The 13,010-nt window shown below is 33.3% G+C and overlaps 2 protein-coding genes across 5 annotated transcripts in view; one reads left to right on the top strand and one right to left on the bottom strand.

Annotated features, from left to right (window-relative positions):
• LOC127867957 (folliculin-interacting protein 1-like) overlaps positions 1 to 13,010 on the top strand; it is a 280,754-nt gene that overhangs the window by 189,104 nt on the left and 78,640 nt on the right. The window lies entirely within an intron of this gene.
• The window catches only part of LOC127867956 (uncharacterized), a 55,030-nt gene that overhangs the window by 3,444 nt on the left and 38,576 nt on the right, over positions 1 to 13,010 (bottom strand). The gene's annotated exons all lie outside the window — the stretch shown is intronic.

The raw sequence follows: 13,010 nt of genomic DNA on the forward strand, positions 1-13,010 counted from the left end.
AAAAACATAATATATATACTCAATTGTGTTACAATACTGGTACACAGGTTGTCTTAAAACTTAACTTTTGTTTTGTGGTTGTTTTTTGTTTCACATATGTGGGCGAAATATGGAATCCTCATATTGAGGTAAATCAAACCCTTAGCATACAACAAACTATAAAGGAGAAGTAAAAACTTCACTTACATAGCAGATATCGGGCTGAAATTTCACTACATTTTCAAGACATCTGAATACTCCAAACACCTAACTGTTAAGTGGTTTTGATTCATACCCAAAGCATTGTCTGGACATTGTAGCATGCACAACTGATTATGTGGATTTAAATTGATTTAAGTAATTTACAAAGAACTGGAAATGTATAACAGACACTGATGCCCCCACAACACATGTTTAATCCTTTGCATGTACCACGTAGATACGTATTTTGACGCATTTGTAGTCCCTTACAAAGTTACATTTAATTAAAAACCTTTCTTACTAGATTCAAGTTTTAAAGGCTTCTTTCCAACCCTTACATACTGATGAGCAGCAAACAGCATAAAACCTGAACAGAATGCGAGTTACTCGCAGGCTGTTCTGGTTTTATGATGTTTGCACATTTTCACTTTGCGACTGAGTGGGTAAGGGTTAATCACACACAAATAAAAAATATATTCTAAATGGACACAAACACAGTGGCCATAATACAGCCAAAACTAGTCGCAGTAAAAATTCCTCTCTTTATGATCATAAACACATTGAGGTCAATAGACTGTGAACGATTAGGTGAGATTCACCCAGTAATAAAAGGAATGTTAAAATAAATTTGTGGGGACTATATATTCTTTAGTTGACAAAGGAACAGAATTCCGACAAAACTTGGTGCAGCCAAATTTCTATTTTTAGGATCTTCCCCATATTAAGGTCATTCAACTGTTAATGTTTTTGGTGAAATCCACCTGGTTGTTACAGAGGATTTCAAAACACAAGCCTTGGGACCTACACACGAACACACGGATGAACTGACTGACTGACAATTGCAATGCTTCTTAGCCTCCCCTCAGTGGGGCACAAAAATATAAGTCTCTACTCAGAGTATATCAACAGTGTTTTATAAAAAAAAAAATTATCTGCTCTAAAGAGTCACTTTTCATTAGCTTAAAACATGTATAAATTATTTGTAATAGGATTAAAAGAATCAGTTTTGTTGTACTGTAAACACCATATAATCTCTTCTGGTAATTGAAAGTTTTACTCCTATTTCATGTATATTGATAAAAAGAAAATATCTGTAGACTGCAAGAAATATAGAGAAAAAAATCATTATTCAAGATTGTTTCATAAAATAAGTTTTAAACCATACTGATTTTTTTATATTTAACAAATAAAGCCCTGACATGATATATAGTAAACAAACATAAAACTGTTGTTGGCAGTTTAGAAAAGATAAAGACGACATCTAACAGTGACAGCTACAAATAGTATAACTGAAAGTAACATCAGTACTTAATATCAGTAATTAATGTTTGGGGTATTAAGTTAAATGCAATATATTGTATTTATGTTTCTGATTCATACAAACGCTTGTACTTCTCAATGACTGTCAAACATACAAAATATACTGTAATAAACTACATGAATTACATTGAGAAACATGGCAAAAATTGTGGCTATATTTATAAACATACGAATACATTTTTTTTTATAAAGTGACAATGTTAAATTACAAATAAACTTTTTTCCACGATTTGCACTTTTTTTCTATAACAAAAGAAATCAAATCTTTTAGTTTTACGTATTTAGACTAATGTTATACTAAGCTCTTGACACCATTATTACAAGACTGTTTAAATGAGTCAACATAAAAAAACTTTTTCCAAATTATCTATGAATAGTTTCTCCTGTATTAACATATCAAAGCATCTCTTTTTCTTGGGTTTATACATAAACTTGATTAACCAAATCTGCGATCATGTCTGTCATGAAAAATACAGTTTGGACTTGATCCCTTTACCCAAACAATAAAATACCAAATAGTTAGTTATTACATGACATGGCATGCAATTCCTCTTCATTTGCATAAAAGTATTATTTAAAAAGGAACATGTATATGTTACACACAATAACTATTCCATAATCATGGTATAATAATTGCAAACAAATATAATTAAACTGGTTTTGTTCTAGGACACTCTTCTTTTAATATAGGAAATACACAGAATACACGCAAAAGAATACAATGTAGTTACTAAATACATGTCTTAGTATTGTATTCAGCTGTTTTTAAACCGATCACTAAGTAGGTACTTTTTTTTTATTGTCACATATTTGAAAACCTTTATAGACTTTTGGTTGTTTTACACGTCGCTTTTTACTTTCTTGAGACATTACCAGATAAAACAGTTTTAATTCACAAGATGAGAAATGCATAATGCTTTTGTCAGTTGAATAAGAAGCGATCACAGACAGTGTCTCTCCCACCACAGATGCATTGTTGTTGAAAGGGAACACCGGAACAGTAAGAAATGAATGTTCTATTTTCAAGAGCTTTGTCACAGTAAAACAGATGTCCTCTACCGGGTAATTGTAATCAATGATTTGTGTAACTATAGCAACCACAACTTTGCTATGATTAAAAACTGAAATAACAGGCATATTCCCCATATGGGCAACTATGCACACATTCATCCAGATTTTAATTTTGATTTTTTCTGTAACCATAGCAACCATAATTTTGTCTGACCATAAAAAAGTATATATTTCTCATATGTCCCTCTATTCAAAACCTGATTTGCATCAATCTAGCTTATCTACTGTTGTTGCAGGATTCACATTTTTGTTTTGAACTATTTCTTCAATTGCAACTACTATATTGTCTGACTAAAAACTGACATAACATGCATATTTCCCATGTTGCCCTATATACCATTAACAAGTTTCAATCAACCAAGCTTAAGTACTTTTTTAATTATCAAAGGAACACAGCGACAAACACTCGCACATACAAAATGATGGACACCTACCATTTCTATATAACTTTTGGCAGGGGTATAATAATGAGAGTTTAGTAACTGAATAAATATTGCAAATGAAACAAAGCCTTTTAAGGTCTGGCAATTATGTTAAAATAATGGGCAAAAATGCAAGTAAGGTTTTGTTGGTAAACATAAAACACAATAGTTGCTTTCTCTATGCAATACATTTTTACTAGTTTACAGGTTGGCTTTTTATTTACTACTTTTATTATCAGAACCTGGCTGGTGAAAAAAGGACAAAGTCAAGAAATATATCAACATTAACAATGCTAGTAACAATTGGAGCTTTATATTAAAGGATTATTTCTTATCAGTGCAGTAGGAAGCATGTTTAAAAAGGCAGTGAACTATCAACACAACCACAAACATGGTTGAGCACAACACATTTGAATTTGCTGAACATTAGTGTGTTAGATATTTTGTTTTACACTAAACACCTATTGCCCAGATTGTATTCTGATATAATTCTAAGAAAACATTATCAACAAGTTTAATATTTATTGTATCGCAGCATTATTTCCATAGCCTTAATATTGTTTAAGAACAAGCATTTTATGCTTAGATTTTTGATCTTCATTTTTACTTATTTCACATAATGATGTACAACTCTTGTGAATTCGCTCAGAAATGTAAATTCGCTCCAAAACCTTTTCTTTTAAGTTAAATGCACACAACAGTTTGTCTATCAAACTTCCATTATTTAATGTTCATACTTACTACAACCTATCCTGACCACTTGGATCATTCATTTCATTCTTAGTGATTTCAAATTTGACAAAAATTAAGCTTGTCAACATTTCAAGTATAATGCAGCAGTGACTTAAATAAAATTACACACATACAAGGAAATGATGAGATACACACACATTGTACGACTCGCTAGACAGTCACAGCATGCCAAATGTGGAAAGAGCATATTGATAAATGGTTACTATTCAAAATTGTTTTACAAAAAGTGTAAAACCCTAAGTTAGTAACATGAATACATGAATGACGTGCGATAGGGGTAATCCATTTGCAAGGACAGTGCTCATGAGAAAGAATACTCAATGACAAGAAAACACACATCAGTAAACTAGACTAACGGTAGTATGATATTGATATGTTTGGTGAGAACAGAATCGACAACCTTGATCATCACTAGAAATTAACTACTTGTAAATTTTAAAAGACAAGATGATACGAAGAGAACTTTGGGTGTTAATTTAATGAATATAATCATCTTATATGGTATAAGTATAAGAGCTTATTGAAAAGTAAAACCTATTTTATCTACTTTCTTTCAGCTGTATGAACATTGATCAACAATTAGCGAAACAATAATGAAGAAAAAGAAATCAACTGATTTATTCAAATGCATGATACACTAGAAATACAAATTATGCACTAATTAAAAGTGACAGACATTTAAACACAAGAACTAACTTAGAGTGCATGCTGCGGATGAATTTCAAAGCAAATGAGATCACATTTTGACATTTTCGCAGGAAAATTTAACAGGGTGTCCAGCGCGGTAATAATTGAACAGAAAAACGCTTTTTGACTGTAATTAATTGCATTTTGCAAAGCTGTATGAACATTGATCAACAATAAGCGAAACAATAATGAAGAAATAAGACAAGGGACAAAATTGTCACAAAACCAGGTTTTCATTGTGAAAAAAATCTGATAAAGGGAGAAAACTCAAACTGAACTTTTGAAATGAACAAACAAAATTAACCCCCTTTGTAATTTAAAAAAAAAAAAAATCTATTTTTAGTCGTGGCGACCTTGACATTGGAGATATTGACGTGATTCTTTCGTGCGACACACCGTTTCATGATGGTGAACAAATGTGCCAAATGATTTTAAAATCTCACAATGAATGACATAGTTATGGCCAGGACAAGCTCATTTATGGCCATTTTTGACCTTTGAACTCAAAGTGTGACCTTGACCTTGGAGATATCGACGTAATTATTTCGCGCGACACACCGTCCAATGATGGTGAACAAATGTGCCAAATGATTTAAAAATCTGACAATGAACGACATAGTTATGGCCCAGACAAGCTTGTTCCGCCCGCCCGCCAGCCAGCCATCATTCGCCAATCTAATAACCAGTTTTTTCCTTCGGAAAACCTGGTTGTAAACCTGGTTAAAAACAACTGATTTATTCAAATGTATGATACACTAGAAATAAAAATTAGGCACTAATTAAAAGTGACAGACATTTAAACACAAGAACTAACTTAGAGTGCATGCTGCGGATGAATTTCAAAGCAAATGAGATCACATTTTGACATTTTCGCAGGAAAATTTAACAGGATGTCCAGCGCGGCAATAATTGAACAGAAAAACGCTTTTGACTGTAATTAATTGCATTTTGCAGACATCTTGCTACACAATATTTGGGGAATAAGAAGGCACAATGCAAACCAACTGCAATGAACACATTGGCATGCAATTATGAACTCAATTCATTCAGATCATATGAAGGTAATGTCATACGATGTTCTGTCATTTATCAACATAACTGCTACAAACTACACATTTAGAACTGCATAGGTTGCATTATAAGCATAGCTTAGTATACTTGCAAAGGATGGTTGCTATTATATTAACAAAGAGGGACAAAGAATGTAACATTTCTAAATCACATATAAGATGGGAACCAAAATAATGGGCTTGAAGAAGCATAATACACTCTCTATAGAAATTGCGTTATGATCCTAATCTAAAACAGCCATGTCAAATTATTTACTAGCTTGATAACATATTGGTTCTACCTGTATTAAATGAAGATGATGTGCATTATGATCAACATGAAAATGCCAGTTAGTATTGATATATTGTAATGTGAACCAGCGACCAAACACTGAAAGTAAACTAAATACCAAATATTATTGAAACATGGTGTTTTGCCATTGAATTTGAGGTAATCTGCAAATCAAATGTTTTGGTAACAAGGCGGTCATAGAAATTAAACATGTGTATTTCAGAAGAACATTAAGAGAAGGACTCTAGATACTGTGTTTTTCATCCATTTACAATTTGCATAGAAATTAAACACAACGTCGTGTATTTCAGAAGAAAATTAAGGACTCTAGATACTGTGTTTTTCATCCATTTACAATTTGCGTCATTTTGTTGAATGTGGACATAAGTTTCATTATTGTACAGAATGTGTTCTTACCCAGGTGTTCGTTCTTACCCAGGTGTTCATTTGCTTTGATTACAAGAAACCGTCGGAGACGGGTGATGCTCCCCAAAGTTTTTTTTGTCACAATATTGCACTATATATTCTAGGGATGGGAATCGTATCTGAAATCGGTATCCGGATAACCGTATCCGCTATCCAAATATCCGTATTCTTTTGTATTGTAAGTAAACTACAAAAGTCTTTTACTATCAGCACAACACTGTAAATTCGTTAATTTGCTCTGTTCACGGAAGAACAAACAATATAACGCATTTATATGATTTCTTTATTTAAATTATTTTATTAATAAGAGCAATATCAAAGTCGAAAAATAAGTACACGGTAAGATGGCCCTGTATCGCTCCACTGTTTTTTATGCGAAAAAAAACGTGCAATACGCATGGGTTGAAATGTACTCAAGCATGTGACTTTCTCTTTCAAACCCTCGTCCCACTGGGCGCTTAAAGTTGAAAGGGTGAGCATTTTTATATATGGAAAACGTTACTACGGTGTTAACTAAACAGACTAAAAAGCCCGGGAATCGTCGCACAGGTCCTTTGCTTATAACGTAGGTACATTTATCTCTCTAAAAGATATTGTCATTCTTTCTATTTCACATATTTTTAGATGCTGAAGATCAAATCTACGCATTTGATTTGAAACAGATTCACAAGACCAATAGGAATCAAAATGCCTTAACCCTTTACCAAACGACACATTTTGGACTGTCCCAATTTGAAAGAGGTTGCAGATGACAATTAAATTGTAATGGAATATGAAGGAAATGATCAGGTGAGGTAGAAATAATTGTGATAAAAGGAGACATTGCTTAGCTACAAACCCGTTAAATCCTGTTAGTGTTTGGTTAAGGGTTAATAATGTCTGGTTCCTTCTTAGAGCCTTTCACACATTTATAACAAATACAATAGTAGCATCTTTCTTTGTAAAGAAGAATCTCAAAATATTATTAACAACCCACACATTCCTAAGACCAACAGGCCTGAGAATATTATGATAATCTAAAGATTATTTCTTTATATGAATAGATGTATTTAATTAAGTAATACATTTGACTTCTAAGATCAATTCATAACTTATATTAAGAAAATTATAAAATGGTCAGAAATATATATGGATCATTGAGCAATTGAAAATCATATCCACAATTCATGAGTCACGATTCACAAATGGAACAATGAATCATTAGTAATTAAAAAGCAGCCTATACGATAGTTAAGAACATTGCACTTCATTAATTTCAACCGCTTCTCTTGGATACAAAGTTTGAGTTTACCATGCAGTATCATACATTGACTTTTCTTGAAATAATTATGTTCATGGAAGTTGTGTTTTTAAAATCAATATGATATTATTAAACTGGTTTAAACACTACAAAAAAGACATGAAATTAACATGTCATGCGAAATATTTTTATCCGGATATATGGTCACTTTCGACATATTTAAATAAAACCAGACTGTTTTCAGTTTATAAGAAAAACATGCATATCACATGTTCTTACTTCAATTCCTTTGTAAGCAGTCACCATCTGATCTTAAATGGCACTAAATTACAGGGTTTTATCTCATGTTTACAAGATGTTGTTGGTCACAGCCACACGGCCGCAGTAATCTCCCCTGGTAAAAATCAATCAGTTTTGTGATCCCCGGGGCAGGGTCAAATTTGAGCCCAGGGGAATAATTTGAACAAATTTGGTAGAGGACTATTAGATGCCACTACATACCAAATTTAGTAGCCCTAGGCTCTATAATTATGAACAAGAAGATTTTTAAAGTTTGCACAAAAAAGGCCTTATTTAAGCATATGTTCATTTGTGTGACCCCCGGGGCAGGGTCAAATTTGTCCCCAGGGACATAATTTGAACAAACTAAGTAGAGAACTATTAGATGTCACTACATACCGAATTTGGTAGAAATAGGCCCAATGGTTATGGACAAGAAGATTTTTAAAGTTTGCAAAAAATAGGCCTAATATAAGCATAATTATGTTCAATTGTGTGACCCCTGGGGAACGGTCAAATTTGATCCCAGGGGCTTAATTTGAACAAACTTGGTAGAGGACTATTAGATGTCACTACATACCAAATTTGGTAGCCCTACGCCATACGGATATGGACAAGAAGATTTTTAAAGTTTGCACAAAATAGGCCTTATTTAAGCATATGTTCAATTTTGTGACCCCCAGGGCAGGGTCAAATTTGACCCCAGGGGCATAATTTGAAGAAACTTGGTAGAGGACTATAAGATGTGCCAAATTTGGTAGCCCAAGGCCCAATGGTTATGGACGAGCAGAAATCTGCGTTCGCGCTGCATGTCAAACGTTTTGTTTAATTATCTGTGCATGTGATGAATATTATGAAATAGCATGAAAAGGCAAATGTTCTAACCAACCGAAGGCAGACTTAGTTTTCGTAAAGGTTACTCGTGTATTTATTATTTAAGCAAATTTTCAATTTTGTGACCCCCAGGGCAGAGTCAAATTTGACCCCAGGGGCATAATTTGAACAAATTTGAAAGAGGTTCGCCCCAGGAACATTCCTGAGAAATTTCATCAGAATTGGACCTGTAGTTTAGGAGATGTTTAAAGAAAAACTTAACGCACGCACGCACGTTGGACACAGGACCATGACATAAGCCCCGCTGGCCTCTGGCCAGTGGAGCTAAAAACTACAGAGTAAAAAAACACACACACAAAACCAGCATACTACGATATATACATTGTACATATATTAAATACATTCAATTTAAATTTCATTTTTATTCGCTAAGATTCAATGACCTAAGGTTCTTTTTCATGAAAATAATTGCATGGACTAAGTCGCTATTTATTCTGTTCCTTAGCTTGGTAAGTACCAAGCCGGCCGACGAGAACATGCGCTCAGACGGAACCGATGTTGCCTGAACTGCCAGAATACTTCGGTAGTGCGTTCAGTTACAGCGAACGTTCGCCAATGATCGATCGTTTCTGATTCGGTCTTATTGAACGACTGGTTTCGCTAGCGAACCACCTCCCGAGAGGGTTCGCTTCGGTTCACGAAAGTTCGCTGCAAACCAAGCGTTCAACAGCGAACGATAGCGAACATTCGCTGTAACTAGCGACATATGTCAGATTGGGAAATCGCGATTCATTACGATTATAAATGTTTAGAAATTCACAAAAATATCTTGCAGTAATCGGTTCAAAAGATTGTTAATACAACAATAATGACAAACACAACTTTTTAATACTCTTTTTTTATAACAGATAAATCATGATTAACCAATTGAAAAACTTTTATTTGATTGGGCAGAGATAATTTTTCCATACTGTTGCACCCGTCGATTGAAGCCAAGTAGCCAATTGGTGTCACTTATCGGGAAGTAAGGATCATAAAACAAAACAGGGAGGCGCAAGTTGGCAATTATGCAACTCAGCCATTATCACCCAGGTGATCGGGAACTGGCAGGGGCACTCCCTGAGCAACAACCAATTAACGGATAAATGTCAGTCTGTCAACGATGAGGCACATAGTGTGCATAACACAAGGGGTAATATCGTTTAATCAAATATTCGGATCCTCTTTTACAATTCTGATACTTGACCAGTATTCGGATATCCGGATAATCGTTACCATCCCTAATATATTCAGATAAAAGGAAACGTCTTGAGGGCACAGTAGTTGGGGGGACAAGAATTTTTTATAGAAAATTTCAAAGGGCCATTACTCTGTGAAAAATCATTCGACCAGAACCCGCAGATAATATGTAAATCTCCTCTTGGTAGTGAAGCTTCCCATAAAGTTTCATTGAATTCCGTTCATTAGTTGCTGAGAAATAGCCCGGACACAAATTGTGCACGGACAGACAGACGACGCGGCGACTTTATGCTCCCCCCAAAATAAATTTTGGGGGAGCATAAAAAAAGCAAACTTTGCCATATGTGTTTGTTAATAGCCTGACTTTACATGGGAAAGGACTGTGTCTAGATTTATAAACTAAAATATTTAAGTAATACATCGTGCGTATATAACAAATAAACATAAAAATAATAAGAGTTTTAAGACATCAAGCTGAAAACCTTGTCCTTAAAAAGCAAACCATTAAAAGTGAAAGAGTAAAAAGAGAATACTGTATGGTTATATTAAATAAAATCACACATTATTATTTGCATAACAAAATCATGGCCCTAAAATTATAATATCAGAAACTAGTGTCCATTTAGAGGTGGTAGTTTTAAACAAGGAAGGATATTTTAGAACACAATTGTAATAAAAAAATTGTGTAATATAGACTTAACATGACAAAAAAGTTGTAAGACAGAGCATATATGACAGGAATAAAATTCCAATCAAATATATGACAGTAACAATCTTATTGGAAGTACCCATTTATAAGATAAAAAATAAAGGATGAAACTTCATTGGATATAATATGGAGAAGCTGGTAAAGTTTTAATAACATTTTAGACGACTTAACAGGATGAAGTTGTAATGTATATACAAATGTCTAGCATGCAAAACTTGGCCTAATGAATATCCAGGAAGTAACTTGCATGTTTGATATAACATTCAATGAAACAATCCAGTGCAAAAAAAATTAAGCCAACATACAAAAAGAAAACTAGGAAGGTGTTAATTTACACAGGAAAACGTAAACAATTCTACCACAGCTGCAAACAGATGAAAATACAAGGATGATGTGAACCATAGCACTTTTTGTGCAACTGTACAAATAAAGATATATTTATTTACTGTATCTTCAAAGCTAACAATGTTGATAAATGAGGACTACAACTGGTGTCAAAGATTAAAATTAGGTAATGTCAACTGCTACACAGGTGAACAGGTGGATTTGATGGAATTAAGAAAGTACTGAGGGTTTTACTTCCTAAAACAGATTGGAATCATCAAGAACACTGGTTACATGTATATACAAATTGCCTTTTCACCATGGTTTTGCAGAGTCAAATAGAAATCTAATTTCATTTAAAACACCTTACAATAATAAACAAGATGTGTTTGTGAAACACTATGTCCGCCCATATATTTGACCTTTTGACCTTGAAGGATGACCTTGACCTTTCACCACTCAAAATGTGCAGCTCCATGAGATACACATGCATGCCAAATATCAAGTTGCTTTCTTCAATATTGCAAAAGTTATGGCAAATGTAAAAGTTTGACGCAACCAAACCAACTAACAAACCAACAGACAGGGCAAGACAATATGTTCCCCAGTATAGACTGGGGGACATAAAAATAGTTTGTCCTTAGTTTTTATTGATGAAATTCGTCACAACAGTTATACCGTAAATGGTTGTACTTTTTCTCAAATATTCCTTTTGTTTGTTTAAGTTGCATAAGAGTTTTTACAAGTGCTAAATTAAGTGGTCTTGAAACATTATACATTGTTTCTCTTTTTTATTTACCTCTGTCAGATTTCATATGTTACTTAAAAGTTTCATAATACTTTTCAAATATTATAATACAAAACATTGTCTCTAAAATCCACATTTGATATTGCATTCTTTAACAAAGTGGGCACACAACATAAACATTTCCAGTAGGTGTTGAACCAATGCAAACCCTCGAATCCGAGACAACACATAATAATGTCAAGCTGAAATAGCTGCAATCTACAACAACATCACTTTTCAAGATGTGCAAAAGCACAATTCTCATCCACGGCAAGTAGTAAGCATACAGGGTTATCAGAGGGGGGTTATGCTAGTAACAGGTTACACTGTAATAAACCATAGGCTAACAACTACCAGTACATATACTTGTATTGTTGTTGTGAAGCCTTTGTGAGACAAGACTTAGTGGCCTATTTACTGTTTAAATACATCTCAGTTTGAAACGTGTCAATTATTAAATTAGGTGATGAGGTAAACGTTTACACCAGTGTGTTTAAACTGTTTCACACATGCTCTTAATGCTTCATAATAAATATAAATTAACATAAACATTAAAAAAACAACATTTTTTTTTATCTGAAAGTTACTCCATTGATGCTGCTGAGTTGTTATAAGAGTCTCAGTTGAACCCTTTACTTTTCTAAATATTGTGACTAAGAACAATTATGAAAATAATATTTTAAAGTATATTCAACACTTGAGGAACATTTAACACTTACAAAGAATGTATGAAATTATTGCTGCACTAGATAATTCCGCAACCATCACCATTGTAATTGTACAAGCTTTCGTAAATAAGTAGCGATAGAGTAAACATTGTAATTACATGCAATTGCATGTCCTTCTACAAAACTTACACCCTTGATAAACAGTCTTCACTTGTTTTATAGAATGATGCTATAATGCATACACAATAAATATCAAATCGATTAAAAGATGGTGAAAAGAAAGATGGCTGCAACACCTATGGAAGATTCAAGATACCTTGAACTGTAGGTTAATTTAAAGAAGTTTATAACAAATGTTACTGTAATCAAGAATTGATTAACACAGCTGCATCCTTTAGCTGGGTGAGTTTGCTTCATAAATTACTTATATGATTGGCTTGTATAAAATCCCCTCAGTATGAAGTAAAGAACAGTAAATGTAAACTACGCATAAAAGAAATCATACATTATGTGAAAAATAAAAAATAATGCTTCTAAAACCTGAGATACAAAGTGGATAACTTTGCCTTTGTTTAAGTATCAACTGAAAACTGCCATTTTGAAAGCTTCATTATTACATTAAGCATTTTTTTTAATATGAAAAAAAGCTAGTCAGAGTGTATATGGTACACAAGTATTTGTTCTACCAAGCAAATAATATATCAGATCTATTTATTGTCTAATCACTTGT

The sequence above is a fragment of the Dreissena polymorpha genome, chromosome 2 (genome assembly GCF_020536995.1).
Source record: "Dreissena polymorpha isolate Duluth1 chromosome 2, UMN_Dpol_1.0, whole genome shotgun sequence".
Classification (NCBI taxonomy): Eukaryota; Metazoa; Mollusca; class Bivalvia; order Myida; family Dreissenidae; genus Dreissena; species Dreissena polymorpha.